Raw genomic sequence first — 12159 nt, 5'->3', positions numbered from 1 at the left:
AATAGAGGAAGAACTCACTCCCCAGGAGGGCATTAATCTATTCATGAGAGATCCACCCCATGACCCAAACATCTCCCATTAGGCCCCACCTCCAACAGCGAGGGTCACATTTCAACATGAGGTTTGGAGGGAACAAATATCCAAGCGACAGCACCCGTAGATTTTTAGGAAATAAAGAACAATTCCTTTCACACCTGAAATTTCAGGTCCATACTTTAACCTGTCACTTTTATCTATTGTCATTTTGAGGATATTATTGTTTTAGTAAGGTTAGAGATGAGATTTGCCTTAAATTCGTATCTTAAAAGTTTAAATTACTGAGCGGGTGCAGTGGCTCATCCCTGTAATCCCAGCACGTTGGGAGGCCAAGGCAGACAGATCACCTGAGATCAGGAGTTCGAGAACAGCCTGATCAACATGAAGAAACCCCATCTCTATCTAAAATACAAAATTAGCTGGGCATGGTGGCGCATGCCTGTACTCCCAGCTACTCCAAAGGCAAAGACAGGAGAATCGCTTGAACCTAGGAGGCAGAGGTTGTGGTGAGCTGAGATCACGGCACTGCACTCCAGCCTGGACAACAAGAGTGAAATTTCGTCTTAACAAAAAAAAAGTTTAAATCACTTAAAATGAAAGGCAGTTCTGGAACTCCTGGCCAATTCATATGCCCCAGGGTTTACCAAAGCTGCGCAGATCAATATCACAGTGAATCACTAAAATGATCCCGACTTCCCTTTAACGTTTTTAAAATGTAAAGAAGTTTTGTCACTTAGGGGGCATCTGTGGTGTAAAAATCAGGACAGAACTTAAATAAAGTAATACCACCCAAACTTGCCTCGTCCTCCACTTCCGCAAGAACTCCTGAGTCTGCCTGGGAGTAAATGGCGACATGGCAGTCATCCATGAAATGCTGCTTATTGTTTCAGCTTAAGCAACCCGAAAATAAAGAACTTCCTTTCTGCATTGACATTTCTTTAATTTTTTTTTACCTTGGCAATCCAATTAGAAGGTTCGTGAGTACATTTCATGATTAAAATGCCAGTTAAATCAAGAAAATGAAATTTAAGTCATTGATGCTTCCTTTATACTCAAAGGGTCCTTTCTGAGGCGTTGTTGAGAGGGCTGCATGTGGGAATTCCCTGCATCTCTGGGAACAGCTTTAAATGCCAGCCCCCTCCTGAGGCTCTGTCCTTTGCTGAGGAAATAATTTCAGAGGCAAACTATATTTCAGCACAGCTCCACACCTGTCTAAATCACCATGCCACAAGGCTGGAAAGAGAAAAGACTGCTACTGATTTTACTCCTCTTTTCTGTAACGAGTTTTGAAGGGTTTCTTTTTACCAAAGAAATAATGAATGCCTCTTGCAAACTGTGGGGGGAAATGTCCTATTTGGAAGTAATTGAAAATATGTTTTGCAGCTACTTACGATCCCTTTTCCAAATAGCTTTCTTTTCTAATTAACTCACCACGGTGCTTAGCTCTGAAATTCAGTGGGTAGAGAGCGACATCTAGTGTGTAAAAAAGAAGAAATACATAAAGTTGAGTGAGGGCTGAAGATCTAAGTTTATACCTATGGCTCCTAAATGCTTCCCTCTTATTATAATAATTGCCAGATAGAAATGCAAGATTGCTATCATGGAGTTTTCATGAGCGTTTGAAATTATGAGAAAGATTGTTTTCTCTTTAGATATTTAGAAAACTGTGGATGTTTTCAGGTACACTTTGTCTAAAGAAACCTGTAGTCCCTAAAAGTAATTTGTATGACGACAAGGTGGGGTCATAACACCTGAGAGATGAAATATGGCTTCTCCCTGAGGTCAGAAAAGTAATTTTCACTTTAAAGTTAAAGTGGAAGGGATCAGGGATGATCAGCTGCCCCTGAACTCCAGTAGCTTGTCATCATGGGAATTTTTTTCAGGCTTTGCCGGTAGACAGTTCAAACCAGATTCAGGAGGAAACAGTCACTGCTGATTTAACAGATGCAGGTGTCTAATGTGAGCAATGTCTATGCTGTGGTGACAACAGATGGAACAAGGCAAGTCCCTTTATCAAAATAGAAATAAAGCGCTAAAGAGGACCCCCCCAAAGAGGAGGCAAATATAGAGGGGTCAGGAACTACTCGGTGTAGATGAATCGAACATGGATAAAATTTTTGACATGTGCAATAGGAAGAAAGGGCATCCCAGGCAAAGGAAACAGCATGAGTGAAATCACAAATTAGGAAAAGATCATCTGAGTGCTGCCCTCCTTTTATTGAGTCAGAAGTAGTACATTCTGACTCAAATGCAGGATAAATATAGGAGAGAAGTAAAGTATGATGTTGACTGGTGGCATCTCATGCAGACCCTCAAATGCCAACACGGGAATTTCTGCAGGGTCCTTGGTGCTGTGCAATGGCTGTTATAAAGAATGCATGCCTGCATTCTCTGATCACAGAACCCACCAAGGGAGCATGAAGCCAAGCAGAAATGCTAGTGTATGGGCACCTATGAGAACCAAAGTAAGGCCAGCCATAATACCATCAAGGTCATGGCAGAGCCCAGGCATCCCCTGTTAACATTCATCACTGAGGGAGCATTATGAAGAGAAGTTCTCCCCACTCCCACTTCCTCTTTCAGATTTAAAGAAAAAGGTATTTAGACTGCAGAAGGAACTTGGGCCTTTCCTCATAGGAGAGATTACCATCTTTGACCTCACCTGTTCTAGCTATAAGGCAAAAATCTTTCTAAATAGATACACATCACTTGGCAGGCCATATCTGCTTGCTTAAGTCAGGATTACATCATTAAAAATCATTCCCTGTTCTCAGTAAGCCATCTCTGGATACAGTAGGGGAGCCAAGAATTATTGACCAACTGAAAAATGACAGGGCCCCGTCAAATCTATTTGACTTGTATTTCCCAGTTCCAAAGGACAGAAGGCCCTTTGTTCTATGACGCAATGGAATGAGACATTTGAAAGCCAGCATCTAATCACACAACATAAGGGCACTTAGAAGATCCTAACATTCACAGTTAGCACTGAGCTACCTTTCCAGTGGAGATTAGGTAACTCTCCCTAAGGATAAGGCATCACGCTAAATTTCTGGAATTTGCTAATTTAATATTTGAGGTATCAGTTACACTCAAGCAGCTCCTATGATTCAGGATATGTAACAATTTCTCAGTTTACTGAGACAAATTTAAATTAAGCCTGCTGTGAGGTTTGAGTCAAACCCTGGCTCTCTGCGTGTCATCATACGCTCTGAAACCCCAGAAATCAAGTCCCTAGTTCTTGGAGAGAAAAAGACAACAGATAAGAGGAAAATTATTTGTGAAAGTTGAAATGTAGGTTTTGAGGATCCTGATGTTCACATGACACTGGGTCCTCTATTAGAAAAAGAATTCTAAAATGGTAAATATCTATTTAGGACCAATAAGAAATCCCCACAAATTAGAAATTTCTTAAAGCTGTTGAATAACATAAGAAAAAATAAATAAATAAATAAATAAAAATAAATAAAAAGCTGTTGAATAGCAAACATCACAAAAATTTTAAAAAGAACTTGCATTTTTACTAATTAGCTGCCTGACATACTTCTATGATATGCTCTTTACTGCATTTTGGGGGTTGATATCCTCTGCCTCTTTACGAGATTTTGAAAAATCACTTTCTATAGAAAGAACAGATAATTCAGTCCTTCCTCCATCATGAGTCATCAAAATGTGTTTTTATTGATAGTTTAGAATGGTTTCTTTTAGCTTCACAACACATTATTGACACCATGTAAAATTTAAGATTATTGTCATATTTTAAAAGCTCAAGTTTCTTTTAAAAATGAGATATAAAATTTCAGGATATTTCAAGTATTCTTGGGCAGTGGCTAATCTTAAATACTAATTGGTATTTTGTTAAATAATTTGTCATCAATATCTTCACAGTAATGACATTATGAATTTTATAGTATCCTCATCGATATCAATTTTTTATCAAATAAGCAAAAAATGTAAATCTTTTCCCAGTGCGATGCACGCCTCTTCATCAGACATTTTATCAAATAATGGTAGACCTTATTCATTATTTCTACTCAAGATTACTCTTCCTTCCATGGATGACCACTTTGGGCATTATCTAGAATATTTTATTAAAATTAGCTTCTCAATATCAGAAAATTTCCATTGATTTTTCTCTTAATCACTTTTGTCTCACATTTCTTTCATTTTTTTCTCATAATTTTCTTTCTTTTGTTTCCTGAGACAAAGTCTCACTCTGTTATCCAGGCTGGACTGCAGTGGTGTGATCTCAGATCGCTGCAACCTCTGTCTCCCAGGTTCAAATGATTCTCTTGCTTCAGCCTCTGAAGTAGCTGGGACTACAGGTGTATACAACCATGCCCAGCCAATTTTTGTATTTTTAGTAGAGACGGGGTTTTACCATGTTGGCCAGGCTGGTCTCAAATTCTGGACCTCAGGTAATCCACTGCCTCAGGCTCCCAAAGAGCTGGGATTGCAGGCATGAGTCACTGTGCCCGGCCAGTTTTCTCCTTTCTTTTTTTTTTTTTTTTGAGACAGAGTCTAGCTCTGTTCACCAGGCTGGAGTGCAGTGGCACAATCTCGCCTCACTGCAGCCTCCGCACTCCCTCCCAAGTAGCTGGGACTACAGCTGCGCACCACCATGCGACAAATTTTTGTATTTTTTTTAGTAGAGACGGGGTTTCACCATGTTGGCCAGGATGATCTTGATCTCTTGACCTCGTGATCCGCCCGCCTTGGCCTCCCAAAGTGCTGGGATTACAGGCGCAAGCCACCGCGCCAGGCCCAGTTTTCTCCTTTCTTTAATAAAAATTATGGCCAGGCGCAGTGGCTTACCCCTATAATCCCAGCACTTTGGGAGGCCAAGGTGGGCAGATCACAAGATCAGGAGTTCAAGACCAACCTGGCCAATATGGTGAAACTCTGTCTCTACTAAAAATACAAAAAATTAGCCAGGCATGGTAGCACAAACCTGTAATCCCAGCTACTCCAGAGGTTGAGGCAAGAGAATTGCTTGAACCGGGGAGGTAGAGGTTGCAGTGAGCCCAGATCACACCACTATACTCCAGCCTGGGCAACAGAGCAAGATTTTGTCTCAAAAAAAAAGTAAAAATAAATAAATAAAAATTATAAAGGTGACTAAAGAAAGTACCCTTCATGTATGTCCAAATCAAGTAAATAATTTTTCAGAAGTATTAAGAATCAATAAATTATCACTCAAAAGTGTTCTTTCTAAATTCACTTCTTACTTCTTCACAATATTTTACTATTGCAAACTTCATGAAAACAAATGACCATATCAACACACTGGTAAACATGTAAGAGAGGGGCCCTAAGCATAAGCTTCATTAGATTCATATTATTAGGTGGATACGACAGTAATTGCAGTTTTTGCCATTGCTTTCAACCCAGTTCTGCATCAATCTAATAAATCCAATTCTGTCAAAATGACAGTTTGTTTGGGATTTTAAGGATAATGCAAGATAACCCTCTGATTCTTGTAGGGTATGTAATCCAGGAGAAAACCTGAAGCTTGTTCAAATGTGATCATACTCAACACTTTGGGAATTCTGAAATTTCCTTAAATGTATACTGGAGGAGGTCAAGAGTAGACTTAGAGCTTAATAAATAAACAAGGAGCCAGGCACAGTGTCTCACGCCTGTAATCCTAGCACTTTGGGAGACTGAGGCAGGAGGATCAGTTGAGGTCAGGAGTTTGAGACCAGCCTGACCAACATGACAAAACCCCCTCTTTACTAAAAATATAAAAAGTAGCCAGATGTGGTAGCATACACCTGTAACCCTACCTACTCAGGAGGCTGAGGCACAAGAATCACTCGAACCTGGGAGTTGGAGGTTGCAGTGAGCCAAGATCTCACCACTGCACTCCAGCCTGGGTGACAGAAGGAGATTTTGTCTCAAAAAAAAAGGACATTAACACCTTATACAACAGCCTATGTCATTGAGTACAACTATATGAGCCAGGGTTCTACCAGAGAAATAAAACCAGTAAAGAGGGAGAGAGAGATTTATTGCAAAGACTCTGTTTATGAAAACGTGGGTACTAACCAGGCAAGTTCAAAAACCATAGGGCAGGCCAGCAGGCTGGAAGCTCTGCCGTCCTCAGTGGAATTTCAGTTTTGCTCTTCAACTGATTAGATTGCCATACAGACGATCAGGGATAATATCCTTTAACTTAAAGACCACTGATTATAGATGCTAATCCCATCTACAAAATACCTTGGTAGCAACACTGACATTAGTGTTGGACTGAACAACCAAGTACTATAGGCTAGCCACAGCCACACTGACACATAAAACTAACCATCGCATGTTAACACCTACTGTTAGAGTGTGCTAACAAGCAGAAAACAAAGGTGAAAAACTATTCTTTCACCCAGTCTGAGTTCATGGAAGCACAGAAAAAATTAATTTGCCGTAGGGATGAAGTCAGGACTGGAGAAGCTTCATGTAACATTGGTCAAGGCCTCAACTCAGGAGTCAACATTCTGGGTTCAAATTCTGGCTCTGACACTCACTTCCTAAGTGACTCCCTCATATCCTTATTTCTTCAACAGGGAGTGAGGGTAACAGTACCTATCTCAGCTGGGCGCAGTGGCTCACACCCATATTCCCAGTACTTCGGGAGGCCAAGGCAGGCGGATCACCTGAGGTCGGCAGTTCGAGACCAGCCTGACAAACATGGAGAAAGTCTGTCTTTACTAAAAATACAAAATTAGCCGGGCATGGTGTCGCATGCCTATTATCCCAGCTACTCAGGAGGCTGAGGCAGAGAATCACTTAAACCTGGGAAGCAGAGGTTGCAGTGAACCAAGATTGCGCCATTGCACTCCAGCCTGGGCAAGAAGAGCAGAACTCCTTCTCAAAGAAACAAACAAACAGAAAACAGTACCTATCTCATATCTATTGTGGAAGTTAAAAGAGACAAGCCATGTAAAGTGCTTAGAACAGCACCAGACATATGGCAAGTGCTTAAATATCAGCTGTCATATGATGATGACTTGAAGCATGAGTAAGATTAACCCAGGACAGGAAGGGCATGCCAGGCAGGAGAAACAGTAAGAGGAAAGGCACAGGGGCATGAAATACCTGTCACACCTTGGGAGGAGTAATTAACACAGTGTAGCCAGAACACGAAAGGTGGTGAGGAAAGCTTAGATCTGAAGGGTTGGCTGGACTCAGTCTATGAGGAACCTTGAATGTTAAAAAAATAAAAAATAAAAAAAAGGCTTGCACTTTATTTAGGCAGCAAGAAGAGACAGAAAGGTTTTTTTAATTAAAACAAAGCAATCCAATCTATGAATACTTGGAATGCCCAGGCCTAGTGTAAGTGCTCCACACTTGAATAATGAGCCCAAGTCTTGATACTCTGAGTACTCACTGCTTGAATAACAGGAAGTCCAGACTTTTCCCTGGGTTCCTCTTCCTGTATATTTTCTGGAATCCCCCAGAGGTGTGATTGAATTACAGGAGTGAGTTTTTCAATCAATCCTGACGGTAGCTTACTGTCACCGTGACTGGTGGTCCAGAACCCCATGCATAGCCCTCAAGAGAAGACTCCATCATTATTGAGAGATCAACCACCCCAATCCTCCATGCTGGAACCAGAAGATGCCCTCTGAAGAGGGACCTCTCAAAATCATCTGGTTTCCAGGCTGGCATGGTGGCTCACGCCTGTAATCCAAGCACTTTGGAGGCCAAGGTGGGTGGATCACCTGAGGTCGGGAGTTCAAGACCAGCCTGACCAACATGGTGAAACCCCGTCTTTAAAAAAAAAAAAAAATCTGGTTTCCAACATATTATAATCCTAGAATATTCACATATACTCAACATATCAGAGAGGACTAATTGTCCTCTAAAATCCGTTCTGTCTAAGTGCTCTCATAAAAGAGCTGTAACTGGGCATTCAGGCACCTAGCTAGGGACTACATTTCCCAACACTTTCTGCAGATAGATGAAACCATATGACTTCTCACCAACGGAACATGGGCATAGTGATCTATGCCACTTCCAGCCCTGGACCTTAGAATATTACACATGTATTTCTCCATGTACTTTCTTCTTCCCACAAACTAGAATACCAATTGATTCTAACTCAGTTTCAAACACATCATTAGAATCCAAGATTTAGGGGATCATAGAGAAAATTAGGCCCCTGAGCACTTGAATGACTTCACAGAGCAAAGCTCATCTTAGACTGTGGTTAACAAAGAAAGAAACTTTGATTGGTTTAAACTGCTTGATTATTATGCATCTCTTTATTACAATGGCCTAGTTTTACCCCAATATACTCAGCTCTTTCTCCACAAGTCTTATATATGTAACCAGGTAAGGCTTGCAAGTAGAACCATCACCCCTATCAAATACTTAGACCTGGATATCAGATTTGTCCATTGTGCCAGACTGTCTATGATGAATTCTAATTCAGAGAGAGAGAGGGAGAGAGAGAAATAACCATTGTGCCTCCTACAATCTGGTTTATGTCAGAACTTCTTCACAAATCCATCCAGCACACTCGTGCATCCCACAGCTGAACAGAGTTCAATTTTTTTTTGGTTTTTTTGGTTTTTTTTTCTTGTGGGAATTTTCCCAGCTCCTATGCAAAGCAATTAATATGAATGAATACCCATGTAGGTAAAATGTCTAATACCTCTTACCAGAAGCATCTATGGCCCTGCTTCTGCTCAGCCACAACTCACAAGCCCCATGGCTCCTAAGATGCCTGAGATACCTGTGGTCTCTGTAAGGAAAATAGGTTGAGGGCAAGGCTAGTCTTAGAGAATGTTGCAATTATCCAGATGAGAGATAGTGAAATCCCAGATAGGATAGTACTGGGGGAATGGAAAGAATCAAATGCAAGAAACAAGTCAGAGCAGTAAGATGTGCTGACAGACATTGATCATAGTAACCACATACACACCTCAGTAATTTTGATGATGATATTGATGATGATAACTACTGTGTTTCAGAAATATTACAGGGGAACTACTTGATTTACATAAAACTGCTCGGTCCTTCACCACCTTGTGGTAAACAGTGTTAAAAAATAAATAAATAAAAATAAATAAATAAAAAGCAATACAGTGCTGCATAAAAATTATATCTTGTAAAAGTTTCTTTTATGACTTAAAAAGGGAGAAGGGGGAGGAAAAAGGATCTAGCAAGGTAGTGAAAGGTGAGTGACAGAGAAAAACTAAGGCCACCCAAAAAATGAACAAGTAATACAGGTTTTTATGGGACTGTTAGGCATTGTGAAATATTTCATATTCTCTTTCAGAAAGTCTTCATTTGTACAATATCTTTTTGAGAACCAGGTAAAATTTCCAAAAGGATAAGTGACCTAGGAAACTTTTGTAAGTTTCTTTAACCCAGCCATCTTAAGTTCCTTTTTTTTTTTCCAAACATTCTATATGGTTCAGGATGCTTACCTGCAAACAATATAATCTACTTGATTACTATTTAATCAGTGTTATGCACTAAATGTTTGCATCCCCCAAAATTTATATGTTGAAGCCCTAATCCTCAGTGTGTCTGTATTTGGAGATCAGGCCTTTAAGGAATAATTAGGTTATATGAGGTCATAAGTGTGGGGCCCTGATCCTATAGGATTAGCACCCTTATAAGAGACAACACTCTTTGATTCTTTCTCTCTCTACATACACACACTGAGGAAAGGCCATATGAGGACAGAGTGACAAGGCAGCTGTCTACAAGCCAGGAAGAGAGTCCTCACCCAAAAAAGAATCAGCTGAAACCTTGGTCTGGGATTTCCGGCCTCCAGAACTATGAGAAAATTAATTCCTATTGTTTAGGCCACCCAGTCTATGGGATTTTGTTATGGCAGCCCAGAAAGATTAAGATAAGCAACGAGGCATTTATTACTGCTTTTCATTGAAGCTAAGATGTCATCTTTTGTGGCCGGGCGCGGTGGCTCACGCCTGTAATCCCAACACTTTGGGAGGCCGAGGTGGGTGGATCACTTGAGGCCAGGAGTTGGAGACCAGCTTGGCCAATATGGTGAAACCCTGTCTCTAAAAAAAAATTTTAAAGGCCGCTCCGCTCCCTGCCTGTGCGCCGCTGCCCCAGCCATAGCCGCCCCCACTGCCTCAGAGCAGAAGCTGGCTGTGCCACCCACGTAGGCTGATCTTGGCGAATCTGCCAGGGATGTCTTCACCAAGGGCTATGGATTTGGCTTAATAAAGCTTGATTTGAAAACAAAATCTGAGAATGGACTGGAATTTACAAGCACAGGCTCAGGCAACACTGAGACCACCAAAGTGACTGGCAGTCTGGAAACCAAGCACAGATGGACTGAGTGCGGCTGACGTTTACGGAGAAATGGAACACCGGCAAGGCACCAGGCACCGAGATTGCCTTGGAAGATCAGCTTGCACGTGGACTGAAGCTGACTTTCGATTCATCCTTCTCACCTAACTCTGGGGGAAAAAATGCTTAAATCAAGACAGGTACAAGCGGGAGCACATTAACCTGGGCTGCGACATGGATTTCGACATTGCTGGGCCTTCCATCCGGGTTGCCCTGGTGCTGGGTTATGAGGGCTGGCTGGCTGGCCACCAGATGAGTTTTGAGACTGCAAAGTCCCAAGTGACCCAGAGCAACTTTGCAGTTGGCTACAAGACTGATGAATTCCAGCTTCATACTGATGTGAATGATGGGACAGAGTTTGGCAGCTCCATTTATCAGAAGGTGAACAAGAAGTTGGAGACCGCTGTCAGTCTCACCTGGACAGCAGGAAACAGTTACAGGCGCTTCGAAATAGCAGCCAAGTATCAGATTGACCCTGACGCCTGCTTCTCAGCTAAAGTGAACAACTCCAGCCTGACAGGTTTAGGATACACTCAGACTCTAAAGCCAGGTATCAAACTGACACTGTCAGCTCTTCTGGATGGCAAGAACGTCAATGCTGGTGGCCACAAGCTTGGTCTAGGACTGGAATTTCAAGCATAAATGAATACTGTACAATTGTTTAATTTTAAACTATTTTGCGGCATAGCTACCTTCAGAATTTAGTGTATCTTTTAGTATTGTATGTCTGGGATGCAAGTATTGCTAAACATGCTAGGCCTCCAGGTTAAAGATGATTCAGCTTTAAGATGTTACCCTTTCAGAGGTACAGAAGAAAGCCACTTCCGAAAAACGTCCTTTCAGTGGTAGACTTGGGGGAAACTTGGGGGCCCCTTTGAGATGCCAGGTTTTTTTTTAATCTAGAAATAGCTGCAAGTGGAAGCTGATAATATGTAGGCACTTTGTAAATTCATATTGAATAAATGAATGAAATTGTGATTTCCTGAGAATCGGACCTTGGCTTCCCAACCCCAATTGATGAGAGGCTCACTGCTTGATGGTGTATACATACTCACCTGAATGGGACTTTTTTAAGATAGATCTTCATGACCTTTTCCCACCCCCGTTCACCTCTTTTGCACCAAAAGGTCTGCAGGGTGTGGTCAATCTTTCTTTTGTGCCATTTTGGGGTGGAGGGGTGGATGTGATAAAGCCAATAATTCAGGACTTATTCCTTCTTGTGTTGTGTTTTTTTGCCCTTGCACCAGAGTATGAAACAGCTTCCAGGAGCTCCAGCTATAAGCTCGGAAGAGTCTGTGTCATTGTAATCACATGGTCACAACACTCAGAATCTAAATTGGACTTCTGTTGTATTCTCACCACTCAATTTGGTTTTTTTGCAGTTTAATGGGTACATTTTAGAGTCTTCCATTTTGTGTGGAATTAGATCTTCCCCTTCAAATGCTGTAATTAACATCACTTAAAAGAAACTTGAATAAAATATTGAAACCTCAAAAAAAAAAAGTCATCATTTGTTAAGGCACACCATAACCATTAAGAAAGATACATTATGCTAATTAAATTATAATATGTTAGGATTGTAAGAAGCATCCCAATTTCACGAACATAAAAGTGGGGGAAACGTACATCTTAGAGTTGATGAAATAAGGTAAATATACTAGGAAGCTTATAGGCTTTCCAGGAAGACCAGGGGAATAGGTTTAGATGCTTCATAGCCAGAAACAAAGCATCCCAGGAAAATGCCCAACTATTCCATGTGACTAGTCCAGCAGAAACAACATTGCCACCATTGCCATGCCA

The 12159-nt window shown here is 41.2% G+C and overlaps 1 pseudogene across 1 annotated transcript; it reads left to right on the top strand.

The window, feature by feature from the left end:
• The first annotated feature begins 8831 nt into the window (after positions 1 to 8831).
• On the top strand, positions 8832 to 11862 carry LOC108285611 (annotated as a pseudogene). The gene is made up of 3 exons (XR_001817653.1): positions 8832 to 8908; positions 9168 to 9208; positions 10084 to 11862. The product of XR_001817653.1 is annotated as a voltage-dependent anion-selective channel protein 1-like (transcript).
• The last annotated feature ends 297 nt before the right edge of the window (positions 11863 to 12159 follow it).

Source organism: Cebus imitator, unplaced genomic scaffold (genome assembly GCF_001604975.1).
Source record: "Cebus imitator isolate Cc_AM_T3 unplaced genomic scaffold, Cebus_imitator-1.0 Scaffold303, whole genome shotgun sequence".
Lineage (NCBI taxonomy): Eukaryota > Metazoa > Chordata > Mammalia > Primates > Cebidae > Cebus > Cebus imitator.
The sequence above is the reverse complement of the archived record's forward strand: the minus strand, read 5'-3'. Positions and strand labels throughout refer to the sequence as shown.